At 44.1% G+C, this 15,359-nt stretch overlaps 1 long non-coding RNA gene across 1 annotated transcript in view; it reads left to right on the top strand.

Annotated features, from left to right (window-relative positions):
* The first annotated feature begins 1,510 nt into the window (after positions 1-1,510).
* Positions 1,511-15,359, top strand: part of LOC133355603 (uncharacterized) — a 36,725-nt gene continuing 22,876 nt past the window's right edge. Inside the window, exon 1 of the long non-coding RNA XR_009756705.1 lies at positions 1,511-1,642. This is a non-coding gene — a long non-coding RNA (uncharacterized LOC133355603). The remainder of the gene's footprint in view (positions 1,643-15,359) is intronic.

Here is a 15,359-nt window from a genome sequence, read left to right as displayed (position 1 = left end):
TGGGGATATGAAATCAGCCCTAGAATAAACCCTCTTACCACCGAATGAAAACTAAGCTGTGTACTCAAATGCGAAGTTATATCAAGGGCTTTATTTCTCATGGAATATTTCCCGGCGCTTACCAACTCCCAGCCCTGCGACTAAAATATTTTCCCACAACTCCAGAAGAGATCTGGTTGATATTGCGCGCACCTGAGTTCAGATGCTGGTTGGGCAGTTGACTCAACCCATTCGTCAGGATGCATACGAAAACCACGTTGCAGGGCAATCATTCGCGGTTGTCCGAAGAACATAACTCGGCCCCGCCATACGGAATGTGGAATGTCCACCGACCGGCCTCTGCGGGCACGTGGAGAAAGCGGGGAGGGGGGGGGGGTTGCTTAAAACGCCCGACAAGCACGCATCGATGCTCGTCGTTTGACCGGGCTGAGCTGACGAAGAGCTCACTTCGAAATATATTCTTAGGTTTTTTCGGTAAAGTCACGTAGGTAAAACATCAAAATTAATGAAAATAAAATAAAACAAAAAATCACGACGTTTCGGAGGCAACGTCGTGATTTTTTTTTGTTTTATTTTATTTTCATTAATTTTGATGTTTTACCTACGTGACTTTACCGAAAAAACCTAAGAATATGATTCCTTGCAGTCACGAAAGCTTCAAATCTAGACTCACTTCGAAACTTTTCCCAGCGTATTCTTAACGCGAGACAGCAGCGCAGCAAGTAGGAGCGTGCGGCAACACGCGCTCAGTGTGCGGTGCGGGCAAGCCTCAATGCACGACTCACCCACCCACCCACTCCCCACCCTCTCGTGTGTCAAGCCGGCAGGCGGTACCACGGCCGCCTGCTCCCACCCCCTGGCTCACTCACGGGCAAGCGGCCTCCAGAGGACACGCCGCAGTGGATGGAGGGGAGGAGTGGAGTTGAGACGTGGGTGGGTGGCTTCTTGTGTGAGTGGGTGGGGTGGGGGGGTAAGGATTCGCGCAGCGAGCTCGGGAAGTCGTGAGTGCGAGTTGGCCGGGACACAACAACAACAACAAATCGTCAAACGGAGAAATCGCCGCCGCCGGACTCATCGGCACTTGCATAGGCAGACAAGACAGCCACAGCAGCAGCAGCAACAGCAGTAGCGGCAGTAGCCCCGATACAGCCACCCACTCCTCCTCCTCCAATGCCGGCTGAAGAGCGCCCTCGGCCCGTCCGGCCGTGAGAAAAGTTGCGCAAACTCCTGCGGGCTGTCAAGTGTGAAGTTTCATCTTCGGCCCCCGCCGCCGCCGCCTCTTCTTCGTCTTCGTCATCCTCCGCTCGGGTAGAGGTGTCTCCCTCCCTCCCTCCATCCCTCCATCCTCCCTCTACTCATCCTCCCCGCTCGCCATGGCGAGGAGAGCGCGGGGAGACTGCGGCCAGCGCCGCGGTGTGCGTTGGACGATGGTGCCGGTGCCGGTGCTGCTGGTGCTGCTGGTGGTGCTGCTGGTGATGGTGCTGACGATGGGGGTGGTGGGGGTGGTGGGGGTGGTGCACGCGTGCCCCGAGTCGTGCCGCTGCAGGGACGCGCACGCGGACTGCGCTGCTGCTGCTGCCGCGGGGCTGCCGCTCTCAGTGATGAAGCTCATGCAGCAGCTCCCGGCGGGGACAGAGCACGTGTGAGTTGGGGGGGGGGGCAGGTTGGTGGGGGGGGGCAGGTTGGTGGGGGGGGGCAGGTTGGTGGGGGGGGCAGGTTGGTGGGGGGCAGGTTGGTGGGGGGGGCAGGTTGGTGGGGGGGGCAGGTTGGTGGGGGGGGGGGGCAGGTTGGTGGGGGGGGGGCAGGTTGGTGGGGGGGGCAGGTTGGTGGGGGGGGGCAGGTTGGTGGGGGGGGGGCAGGTTGGTGGGGGGGGGGCAGGTTGGTGGGGGGGGCAGGTTGGTGGGGGGGGCAGGTTGGTGGGGGGGGCAGGTTGGTGGTGGGGGGGGGGGCAGGTTGGTGGTGGTGGGGGGGGGGCTGCCACACGTGTAGACACACTTGCCATGTGGACTCTGGTAGCAGCATCATTCGTGTTGTATAGTCTGCTGGAAAGATCCCAATCAGACTACTGTGTGTGTGTGTTTACACTGCAGGAGAAATCCGATGAGCTATAAAGCTCTTTCTCACAGATGTCCGGTAGGGACGGGTCAAGGCGTTACAACAGCAAACAGTTCAAAAAGCACGAGTGGGGTGAAAAGTCTAGGAAAGGTAAACACACCACTTTTTTAAAAGTGCACGAAACTATTTTTTTTATCTTAACAGGTAAAGCTCACTGAGCTATTCGCTTCTTCTTGCAAGAAGCGACCTGCCTACAGATGATAACTCAACCAAGTTGGGAGGGGTGGGGGGCAACGCTATCGTGGGGGGTCTATGGGGAGGTGGGAGGGGGGGGCTATGTACGCATGTTGCTGTACATGATTACACACAGGTGCTTAGAAGGTGGGGGGGGGGGTGCCCAAGGTGGTTGGATCTATGCTTGGCAAGTGTGGTCAATGCTCGCCACGATATCGATTAAGATGCGTCCCGACCTATACTGCGCTTGTGTGTCCACCGCTCCACGTGAACTCTGTAAAACACTCTTGCTCACTCCACATTATGTTGACGGTTGGAGTAGACTATAGTCTGGGGTCGAACGATTAATCGATTTCAAATCGAAACGCGCAATTTGAAACAATGCGATTAGAAATCGCAAAAGGCTGCGATTTTTGCGATTTTAAAAGTCCTATTACTTTGTTATTGGAATTTTCTATTTTGTATTATTATAACTTTATTTAACTTAACAATTGTTCTACGCTTGATTGTTCCATTTAAATTAAAACCTTATAATAAATACATGTTGGAAGCAATTCATACCTTTTAAGTTTTCATCCATGCATTAGAATATATAGAGCAGTTCATATGTGATGGTATCATGTGGTAATGCTCCATCACATGTTTTAAATCTATTACACAGTGAATATTGAACTGAAGCTTGACTTAAACAAATTTAATCGCAAATCAAATCTCAATCGCAATATCTGTCAGAAAAAAATGGCAATTCGATATTTCCCCCAAATCGTTCAGCCCTTGACTCTACTACAACATGCGCCTGCTATTAAGAAGAGTACGTTGATACAGCACTTGTGTGCATATCATCATCATCATCGTTCGCTGTCATCTGTCTGCTTACCGATCCAGTGAGCAGAGATAACCACGTCGTGTTAAACGGTTGGCAGAAACATGACACCATATCAGTGGAGAGGGGGGCTTTTGTATATACATCGGACAATTATTGAACGCGGATCAATGGAAATGCAAAGCACGGGTGCATTGACTGACCTAAATATACATACGCTTTCTAGTCCGACACACTGCCACTGTATTATGTAGTCGTACACAATGCCTGTCATGAGAACGTGAACGCGTGCATTACATATACCGCGTAATTCGCATGCTTAACTGCTCACATACGGAATTCACACCCACACACCTATTAAAATACAACAATATAGTGTGCTATTCGGCGATTCTGCGTCGGCGGTATAGTGCACTAGCACATATATAACAAAGCAAGCATAACACGAAGGCTTTCGCGACTAATATAGTAGCCATAAGCGGGGGTTTTTGGGTCAGATCGCATCAATATAAATGTGTCATTAAACCCGCCACAAATTTGGCCGTCGCCTGATGATGCCACTTGCAATCACTGGTGAAACGTCGTACTCGAATTGTAAATGCTGTGGGTTTATTCTCCAACACAGCCGGTGTGCTGTACTCGTAACGAATTAGCGTGTTTGGTTTACGTGACAAACCGTGATAATTGGCTGTGTCGGGTGGTGACGGGTTTAACGACACATTTATATTTACACAATCTAGCCCCCCCCCCCAACAAAACCTCTTTTGTCATCAAGGCATTTGTTATCTGTCGAGTTAGCTCGCAATTGACTTAGGATCTGTAAGCAGGAGATGATAACTTCCCACACTCGCTCGAGTTGGAGCCCACTTTGGCTTTTTTTTTATTAGCGGCATGCATATTTAAATTTATTCGAGTGCAGTGCAAACACACACACACATAGTTTAACAATGCATAAACCTATTTTAGGTATCCACTGTATGTTGAACTTCTTTCACACCGTACGTAGCCAATCGCACAAATCATAGGTGCGGGGGATGGACAACAAACTCGTAGCATTGATACATATTCACATTCATAACTTAAAATAGACATTTATTATGACACAGTAATATAATACACACGTGATAATGTATATATATCTTTAATGTTACGCACACTCAGACAACAACAATACTTGATGAAGAAAATGCCCAGGGACTTCTTAATACTTTGACAAATTCACTCAAACACTTGATATTAACGTAGCTTAAACACACACATTGGAGACACAGCACGGATTATTGAAGCCATCAGCTAGCAACAATCGGAGCAACAAAGCAGCAATTCATTATCACGTGGCAGCTGTTCGGGTGAGAGATGGGAACCCAGACTCATGATCGAGATAGGATATTAAAGTTATTGGAAGAATGTAATGCAGATATCGAGAAGGGCAAAAAAAAAACATCCATATAGGCCTAGGAATCGGACATCTTTTGTCTTTTAAAGAGAAATTTCCAGCAGATGTCACACTTTAAGGAGTAAACTGCACACGTTATGGACCAGATGATATACACACTGTATATATATTCATCATTACTGAGGACGTCATCAGAGAAGTGTGGTTAACTGGTGAAACACAGCTCTGAGGCTGGTTCACAACATGTTTTACACGCCTGAAATGCCTCAAAATTACGGAACGATGTCACATTAATTCTTCTGTTCCAAAAAAGTATTTCAAAACCCACACAGTATCAGCATAATAGTGCGACACACAAGCACGCGTTGTATGATTAGTACCATTAACGAAAACTCACCATCACACACCCATAATAGCATTCTTAATAGGAGTAATCAATGAGAGGTCATAGGATCATTGTAGTACTTAAACAAGAAATTGTGTTTTGATTATTGATTGCAGGAATCAAAATAACATCTAAATAATTAATAACAGGAATACAAAGATACATCCCCATGTAGCCTTAATTAGACTATTGGGGCAAGTGCTATTTGCGAGCACATATGAAGGCCGGCGCCAGTGCTGATATTTATAAATTGCACCAGGTACTCATTTAAGACTGAGTTGACCTAGGGGAGGCCCAGGACCGGTTTAAAGATTTGCCACTGTTATTTGACCATGAGTGGGAATTGAACTCGTGTCGGCAGGTTCATAACACTACGTTATAATCCAAGCCTATTGAAAAATAATCCGAAAATGCTTTTACTAATACATCACTACATTAGTAATAACTGTAAAGCATTGGGGGAAAAAACTAATTTGAGAAAGAGTAATATCTTATTAATACGATATTTGAAAACTAAAAAAAATGTATAATAAATACGTAATTGAGCCAAAAGTATCAGTCATAGAGTATAATGAAGTCATAAATCACTTTATATGACGATCATAGTTCAAATATTTACTTTAATTCTAGTGAGCCTCTTAATAACATTATGACAATAATATGGACGCAGTGCAGGCTAATGCATTATTAGATACCACGTTTGCTAAATTCGTTAATTTTTGCATTTACCGGTAACCTAATGCAAAGAGCGCTCAAAACGGTTACCGTTATGCCGCACATACAGAAATATCTAGATCAATAAAACGCACACATGTACACATATGTTTTAATCGAAGACGGAAGGGAGATGCAGCAGTGTTAACGGTCAAATAGCTCATCGAACTTACGATCCAGATGTCGCTAGTTCAATTCCATCTCCTGGCAATGACCTCCAAATGTATCTGTGAGAATGTATTATTGTACTTTACAATTTGTTTCTATTGTATGTACTCTCAGGGGTTCATGTAATAATAATAATTCATATTTATAATGCGAATTTCATCCAAGGATCCCAATGTATGTTGAAGTTATTTCTCACCGCGCCGTACGTAGCCAACCAAATGCAGCGGCCACTTTTACATTTAATCCATCGTTATGAAAGGGAATCCATACTTGAATCGAGACCATGACCGTGGCACGTGACAATTCATAGAATCGCCAGAGGGGAGGTGCAGATCGTTGGAAACCCTTAATCGGTGCACCCCGATCTCGCATCTACACGTGTGGCAAGCAAGGTCACGGCAGGTTGATTCGCTGATCAGGTACATTGGACTGGGACAAAGGTCCCCCTGTATAGCCTTAACAGGCTGTTGGGGCAAGTGCTGTTAGCGAGCACCTATGAAGGCCAGAACGGCACACGAGGAGATGGGTGGCCAGCACCACGCCCGGCCGCCTTTGTCTCTCCAGTGGCGATGTTTTTACGCACCGCACCAGGTACTCAGTTGAGGCTGAGTCGACCTAGGGGAGGCCCATGACTGGTTCAGATAATCGTCACTGGTGTTGACCGCGAGCGGGAATCGAACTCGGGTCGCTAGGTTCGTAGCGTAGCGCACCAACCGTTAAACTACTACTGGACACACGCACACAGACGTGTGCTGTAAATCAAGCCTCTTTCTCAGTCTGCACTGTTTTCTCAGTTGGAGATGCATGGGTTGCCGGTGTTGCTATTGCTCCGTTTGCCGATTGCTCTAGAGCAGTGGTCCTTAACTTTGACTGCAGCCTGCACCCCCTTGGTTCTCAATCGTAAAACAAAAAAAGTAGCGTGTTAATACAGAGGGTTTGATGAAACAAAGTAGTTGTATTTTTCGATTTAAAGCTTTCGTGACTGCAGGGATTCATCTTCTTGGTTTTTCGGTAAAGTCACGTAGAAGGGAAGTAATAAAATGTTTTATTTTTATTCTTTTATTACTTCCCTTCTACGTGACTTTACCGAAAAAACCAAGAAGATGAAAAGTAGTTGTATTTACGTGCCCGTCCTTCATTTGTGTTTTCGATTATTTGCCTTCTAAAAAAAAATCTGGACATGTCTCGCACCCCCCAGGGGATGCGTGCACTCCAGGTTAAGAACAACTGGGATAGAGGCCTTTCCGTGTTTGGGCTCCCCGTTTGCTCTCATTGCTGTGGACAGATCTTACAATTAAATACCACGGAAGAGTCCATGGTTATGTTGCTGCACGCGTGTGCTGCGGCAAGCGTGAAGTTCTCCACCGAAACCTTTTTGAGAAACCACCTCCCCACGTGATGAACAAAAGGCACGCACGTACACAAGAGACAGTTCCCGTGGTGTCTTTCACCTCACAAAGTGTAAGCTTCATGCGATGGTCTTCTGGGTTTTTTACGGGGCTATGTAGTAAAATGGGAACGTCCAACAACGATTGTGGCGATTATTTGTTAAAACGTCAGGTTTAAAAATAACTAACTAAATGCAGTTCTTGATTTGAAGCTTTCGTGACTGCAGGAATCCATCCTCTTTGGTTCATTCGGTAAAGTCACTACGTGCAGTTTTCTTGTTCTTAATTACAAAGTATTAAAATGATGCTTAAGAAATTTAAAGCAAATGCACGAATAATAGTGATACGGAATATGTAAACAAATTAACAGATCTGTTAAGGGGCCTTTAACAGATGCACGAGTATGTCAGAGAAGATATCTTGAGCTTGAGCTTGCATTTAATAAGCGAGTTGGATGATTAAGTACGATATCGACAGTGAGACTAAAGTTGTCCTCGACACTGTGAGAGATGACACTTTGCTGGTGCAAGTGGTAAGCAATTGGGTTCCTGAGCACCATCGTGGAGAGGTAATTCGTTGTTTTTATTGCTATAGCTATTATCAAGCTATTACTTATGTAAGTGGATCTACCAACGTGCAAATAAGGTTTAAAAAAATAGACAGACGATGTTTTTGTCGGCCAGGTGGCTCTGCTGTTGAGCAAGCTGCTCGCAACTGGTAAAGTTACAAGGTCAAACCCCGGGTGGTGATCCACTCATTGAACATCCCTCAATACAATCAGAACCACGCAGTGGGGAGGTGGACGGTGGTTGTCCTATGGATAGACTCACCCTCACTATAAGGTCGTAGAATGTCCATCACGAGACGAGCACGCTCTCAATGATCATTTGACTTAGGTAGTAGGTGGGGCGCTGTGGTGGTGAGATGTTAACTTCCTCGCCTGGTTTACAGGTATACAGGAGGTCGTGGGTTCGATCCCGACTCTGACGCCTGCTGTATATTTAGAGTTTGCATGTCTTCTGTATATTTGGAGTTTGCGTGTCTTTCTCACCCCGTGGTCGCGTGGATTTTTCTCCGGGTCCTCCGGTTTTTCCTCTCCACGTTTAGAATCAACATCACGCGTTTAGAGTATCTGGCTGCTATAAATTTCCACATGAGCTGTCATTTGTGATAGCCGGTCGCGTCTGAAAAAAGAGCTCTATATAGTTCAGTGGGCCTTACCTGCTAAAATAAAAAAAAATTGTTAGTTTTAATATGTGATTAGAGTGTTTAGAAATTGCTTCGTAGCTGAGCATATCGTACGTGTGGGTAAGGAATGATAGTTTTAGACCAGTGGCGCAAAACAAGAGAGTACAACTTGCATCGCCATGGACATTTACTGTACAGTGCTCCGTGTCAGCTGGTCAGCGATAGGGGGGGGGGTACAATCGTCGTAGATGAGCTCAGCCAAGTCGGAGTGAGGCCACGGAGGATATTGAAGACAATGGGGGCTTAAGCAGGTGATGCACATTTGTATGGAAGGCCAGGTCTCGGGGATTGGTATAATCTGTGGGGTGCCTTTTGCAGCTCCGAATCAGGAATCCAACAGCAGTGTTTGTGGACCACTGAACTTTGGCAATCAATGGATTGAAGGAGATTTCGATTTTTGATCAAGCTAATTTGAGAAATCCTACCGGGCATTCAACTCGTGAAATTACATCACTGGGTTGGTGACATGAACCCAAGGCTCTTTAAGGGTCTCGCTTGGCGGCTTCCGACAATATCATTGGCAAAGTAAAGAGCACACGCCTCGTGATTATTTTCGATAAGCGGTGAACGTCCAAAAAAGCCAACAATGATTTGTACTGCGGCATTACAATGATTTGTAATGCGTCATTACATTGATGTGTAATGCGTCATTACAAATCGTTTTGGGTGTGTGTGCTGTTCTTAAAACGCGGGTTAAAAAACGTATGGTTTGACGTTGTTCACCGAGATATTTTTTTGTTCTCCGACATCTAGGAAAATGGCTCTTTTTAAATCCTTTATTTTAAGTCCGCGTGCTTGCGTGCTTGCTTGCTTGCTTAGGACCGTGCAAATCTTTCGGTCGTTTTTTAACCCACTTCCCGTGATCCAATCGAGCTGACATTTTCCACACAGACTCGTTGTGCCAGACAATAATTGTTCGTGAAAAAAAATTCCCTAAATTTTACACTTTTTAGGCATAAAAAAACATATTTTACATATATTAAAATAGAACGCATTCATGGCTTTGGCTGAACGTCAGAGTGTAAGAGCCCAGAGCGTAACCCCTCCACAGGCCGTGGTGGAGTAGCGCTATTGGTAGCGCCCTCGCTTCCCATGCCAAAGGTCGCGGGATCGATCCCCGCGTCCTCCACAGGCGAATATATTTTTAAATCCTTTATATTAAGTTCGCTTGCTTGCTTAGGACCGTGCAAATCTTTCGCTCGTTTTTTAACCCACTTCCCGTGATCCAATCGAGCTGACATTTTGCACACAGACTCGTTGTGCGTGACAATTTATTTTCGTGAAAATTTTTTTTAAAATTTTTCCACATTTTAGAAAAAAAAAAAATTCATATTTAATTTAAAATACCAATGTGATAAAAATGAAACTCTTACTCAAGAAAAACAGAAATGAATAATAAAATAAAACCGATGCCACGCATATAAAGGATTTAGAGTGAAAAACTTTGTTTTTACGGGTTAATTTTTTGTTGTTTCGGTTGCAGACCCCTTGGTTCCAGCAACTCGGATACACACGCACAACATGTCGCGCATGACTTTCAGCCTGCATTGGCAACATACTGTGAGCTCCCACGACGGGGCTTAATACTCGACTCGTCTCTTTAAAGATTATACACCTTGGGAGTATTTTTGGCAATGTGGACTTGCAACCATTGTGTGTGTGCGCGCGCGTGTGTGTGTGCAGAACAATGGTTATTGTTTAAGGCAATCGTTTAATTGTCGACGCATTCTTATACTTGATTTTTTTTCGTTACCGTCATCCCTTGCGGTCACAATTTGGCGTGAGTACACGTCAAGCGTTTGTAGATTTGGGTTCAGCAGGTAAATATAAAAGGTGGCCCTGTGTCTTGAGCGGCGGTTCTTAAACTTTACTGCAGCCTTGCACCCCTTTGGTGCTCATTCGTTAAAATGTGTTTGTTTATGTTAATAACTACATCGGGTTTGATGAAACAAAGTAAAGTTGTACTTACGTACCCTTGCTTCATTTGTCTTTTAAATTATTTACCATCTAAAGAAATATAGGGGTTAATTAATTGGGGCGGGTGGGGGGAGGGTCGTAAGATATCTGGACCACGCCGTATCGCAGAGTTTCCCGAACTCCAGTCCACGTGACCTACCACGTTTTGTCTTTCCCCATTTACCAATTTACCCCTCCCCGTTCAAATACAAACGAACCCGTTCCGCGCCGCCGCACGCGCCCGATGATTGTTAAACTCGTCCCACGTGTCGCGCCAATGCACTTCACGCTCGCTGCCCGCATGAATAGAGCCGCTTGGCATTGAGGATCGAGATTATTTTAGCGTGCATGTGGGCACACGTGCTGCGCTTTGTGCGCGTGTACACACGTGTTCCACGGGACGCAGACATTCTTAATTGCCATAAACAGCTGTGCTGCACTTTATTTAATTCTTAATTATGGAGCTTTCGTGACTGCAGGAATTATTCTTTGGTTGTTTCGGTTAAGTCACGTCTAAAGATAAAATAATAAATTAAAATAAAAGCATATTACGACGTTTCGATTGCAACACAAGCAATCATCATCAGGCATAAAAGAAATTGCAACAAAAAATCTAACTAGAAAACTATAGACAGACATACAAGCAGACAGACATCACAAGGACACCCAGAGAGAGGACACATATCGGCACAAAGAGAGGGGTCGTTTCTGTGACGGTCCCTTAAATAGGCAATGAAGGGCCACAATACACAAGCACCAATTGGCTTTTAATTGTTGTGGCTTTTCCGAGGCTAATTAACTTGGATTAGTACCCAAAAATATCAAGTGTTTTTGCGCTTTAATTTTGTGGTTATTAAATGCTTGACCTGCTTGACCCGTCCACGTAACATCTGTGCCATGAAAACCACGCCACGGTGTTTGAATGTTGTAACCTCGTGTAACTGGAGCTTAAAAAGAACCACTTCAGGATATATATTTTTTTTCAGTGAAAGCAAGAGTTGTGTGGCTTTCAATTAGAGGGCATTGACTGACAAAATTAAGTAGTAACATTCACCAGATGTGTTTGGATACGCACCACAATGGCGACTCGAAAACGATAAGATGTGACTTTTTACATCTAAATATTGTGCACAGCTTTAATGGTTACTCCACCTGGGAGACCATGTGTGGATGGTACACAATAATAACAATGGGTAAATCGGAGTTGGCTGGGTGATTCAGAGATCTATTGCACATTACTGAGCCGGCTTCGTTCAAGTCGCATTTTGAAATCCTGGGCTCCCATCTCAGATGAAAGCCTTGTTCCCTTAGTGCAGTGACTTTAATAAGGCAGGTAGGTGAATTTACAGCATGCCTGTCGCGGTTCTGCAGAGCCTCTCCCATGGGGTTTCTGGTTGTGCCGTGTGTTGTTTCGACATGATGTCCGACGTTTCGCTTCCAGAAATGTTTAGTTTTAATACATAGAAATTATGTACGTGTTGTACGGTATTCATATAGAATAGAAAGTGGAGCTGTTTCAGATTTTCCTCGATATATACTTTCTGGGACATTGTATTTGAGCCATTGCTTAGAGGAACAATTAATTGACTTTGTTGTTCTTGAACAACATTTGGCATTACTACCCTAGACAGCCGCGGTTTTCTGGTACATCTATTAAACATAATCAACGTTTTTGGGTTTAGATCGCGTTATTTATAAATGTGTCGTAATCCTCCACCACCCGACACGGCCAATCAGTAAAAAAGTGTCACGTTGACAAAAGACAAATAGTTCACTGCTTTAGCTCACCGGTGTGTTGAAGCGTGAAACCACAACATTTACAATTTGAGTACGACATTTCGCTGGTAATTGCATCCAGCATCATCGGGCAGTTCGTGGGCTAAAGCAGTGAACTATTTGTCTTTTGTCAACGTGACACTTTTTTACTGATTGGCCGTGTCGGGTGGTGGAGGGTTACGACACATTTATAAATAACGCGATCTAAACCCAAAAACGTTGATTATGAATAATATTGGTCGCGAAAGCCTACGTGTTAAATTGATCTATTAAACACTCGCCGAGGCTGGCAGGCCGCACGAGAGGTGACGTGCCGAGCACCACGCCCGACCGCCTTTGTCTCCCCGGCGCTATGGTGCACGAATCGTTCCCGGTACTTGCTTGTGACCGTTTCTACCTCGTGGCGGCTGCTGCCATCAAGGGGTGGGGAATTGAACTCTGGTCGCCAGGGTTGGAGCGCAGCGTGTGCATCGCCGTGCCACCTTTCACCGCGCGTTCACATACACGCGCCACACAATTGGGCAAATACTCTTTGGTTCTTTGGATAAAGTCACGTAGGTATAAAATGAATTAATCACGACGTTTCGGGCGCAACACAAGCGCCCGTCATCAGGACTGATTAATTTATTTAATTTTATACCTACGTGACTTTACCGAAAGAACCAAAGAGTATGGATTCCTGCAGTCACGAAAACTTCAAATATGGATTGAATTCGGCAAATCTTGGCCCACGGATTTCTACATTTTAGGGAAATCATTTTGGTGATACTGCTGCTGCTGTCGCCATGTTGGCTATGTGGTGCACAAGCGCAAGTACCATCAAAAAATGCAACACGTTCTTCAGTGACGTTGTCTTTAATGAAATACAAAATAGTAAAGCAGCGCTTTGGGTAATGGCCTTAGTTCACACCACAGAGATGCGAGAGCGGTAGAGTGGATAAGTTGGAGATGGAACTTTATATACTTTCGGGAGGCTGATAAGATTTACATGATTTAAAAAAATATTATCCCGATTAACTGTTTTTTTGCATAACCCATTGTGTGATGCTGCAGTCTATGTATACAGAGGCTCCCATATAAATTACCCGAATATTGCTTTCGCGCTTTTTTACCCGTATGAGTTAAGCACCGCGTGTCACTGAGTCATACCCTAATTGATTTTGTTGAATAAAAACTAAAGTTAATTGTAGTAATTCTAATTAGAATTTTAATTAAAGAGACTTGGGGTGCCACGTGAATGCATCGGCTCATCGTTGTTACAATAGTTTGAGTCATATCACGTGATGAATGCTAATCGTTGACCGTGCCAGAGCTGCATGCGTGTGGCACGCTCTTGCTATGTTCTTGTTTAAAGGTAAACCATGAAACGGGAGGATGAGAGAGGGTGCCTGGCGGAACCCATGTGGACTAGAGTTGTGTTTTATAATCGCCTTGCGTTAAGAATCAGACTCATTATTTATAATGGAGGAATCCGATGCGCTGTAAAGCTCCTTTTCACAGATGTTCAGTATGGACAGGTCAGGAAGTTACAACAAACAATACAAAAACTAAGTATAGGAAAGGTAAACACATCATTAAACTCCCCCCCCCCCCTTAAAACGAAACGACTTTTTTTAAATTGTATCTGGTAAAGCCCACGGAACTCGTGACTTATTTTTCAGAATCGACGTGGCCATCACGAATTATAGCTCGGCGAAGTGGCTTATCACGCGTGAAAAGGGGGACTGTTATGCAGCAGTAGTTCAGGCACAACACACCGTTATTTATGCATTAAAAACAACCTTTCTGAATGATAGAAGTGGCAATTATGCTAGTTGATTTTTTTTCCCCAAAGGATATTAGGTACACATAAACATTTTTTCTGTTTTTATTCAAAACATTGTGATTTAACTGTATATTTTGAGAAAATGACTACTGCCAAAATTGCTTAATTCTGTAATAAACCCACTCGTCTTGGAAACCTAACAGAAGCTTGATTACAGAATATTCTTTGGCAGGAACGTTGGTGGGGGAAAAATAACTTAACTCCATCAACAACGGGTCAGTATCAGGTTTTGTTCAAACGGTACACTTAATTTCAGTTGGATACCAACAAGGTCCAAAAAGTTCTGGTCATGAAACTGGGTAAACCTTGGCGTGATATGTTACCTTCAGCTGAACGTTGAATGTACCCAGTTAAAAATATATATAAATTTGAAATATCTTGAAAAAAAATCTTAAATTGGAGCTTTCGTGACTGCAGGAATTACTCTTTGGTTCTTTCGGTAAAGTCACGTATAAAGATAAAATAATACATTAAATAATAGCATACGACGTTTCGATTGCAACACAAGCAATCATCATCAGGTATAAATGAAATAGCAACAAAAATCTAACCAGAAAACTATAGACGGACATATAAACAGACAGACATCACCAAGATACATAGAGAGAGAGGCACAGAGAGCCTATGTGTTACTCTCTCCTCTCTGTGCCTATGTGTTACTCTCTCTCTATGTATCTTGATGATATCTGTCTGTTTATATGTCTGTCTGTAGTCTTCTGGTTAGATTTTTGTTGCTATTTCATTTATACCTGATGATGATTGCTTGTGTTGCAATCGAAACGTCGTATGCTATTATTTAATTTATTATTTTATCTTTATACGTGACTTTACCGAAAGAACCAAAGAGTATCTTGAAAAAAATTAAATAAAACCCACGTAGGCGCATATCCTGCACCATTTTGTGTATCGCAGTTGTCAAACGGTGCAGGTTGCATGTCCGAGCACTGTGTGTGTTTGCGAGCTGGCTTATCATAGGAGCTCGGTTCAATTCCAATCGCCCGCCTATTAATTTTACGGGGAATTTCTAAAGCATGCCACCTGCTACACGGTGCTATGTAAAAAAAAAACTCCGTCTAAATGTTACCAGTGCCAAGGTCATTGTTACTGTATGTCAGTGTTACACAGCGGCTCAGAGCCCAAATGTAGAATTATCCGGAACTAAATTTCAAAAAGGCAAATAACTACCGCTAAAGAAGTGTTGCATAGTTATTTATCCTCGCATTACAAATTATAAAATGCTATTTCAATTGGTTTAGATTTGCTTAATCAACACGCCGCGTGAGAGCCAGGCCTCTCTCAGAGTCTCACTTTCTTTGATGAAGAAATTTTTTATTGAACGCTACTTGTTTGCATACTCGGTCTTGTACACAGGTTCACACATTCCTTGATGA

Source organism: Lethenteron reissneri, chromosome 51 (genome assembly GCF_015708825.2).
Source record: "Lethenteron reissneri isolate LAM-NWPU_2019-01 chromosome 51, ASM1570882v1, whole genome shotgun sequence".
In the NCBI taxonomy this organism is placed as follows: Eukaryota; Metazoa; Chordata; class Hyperoartia; order Petromyzontiformes; family Petromyzontidae; genus Lethenteron; species Lethenteron reissneri.
This window is presented reverse-complemented; position numbering and strand designations above follow the sequence as displayed.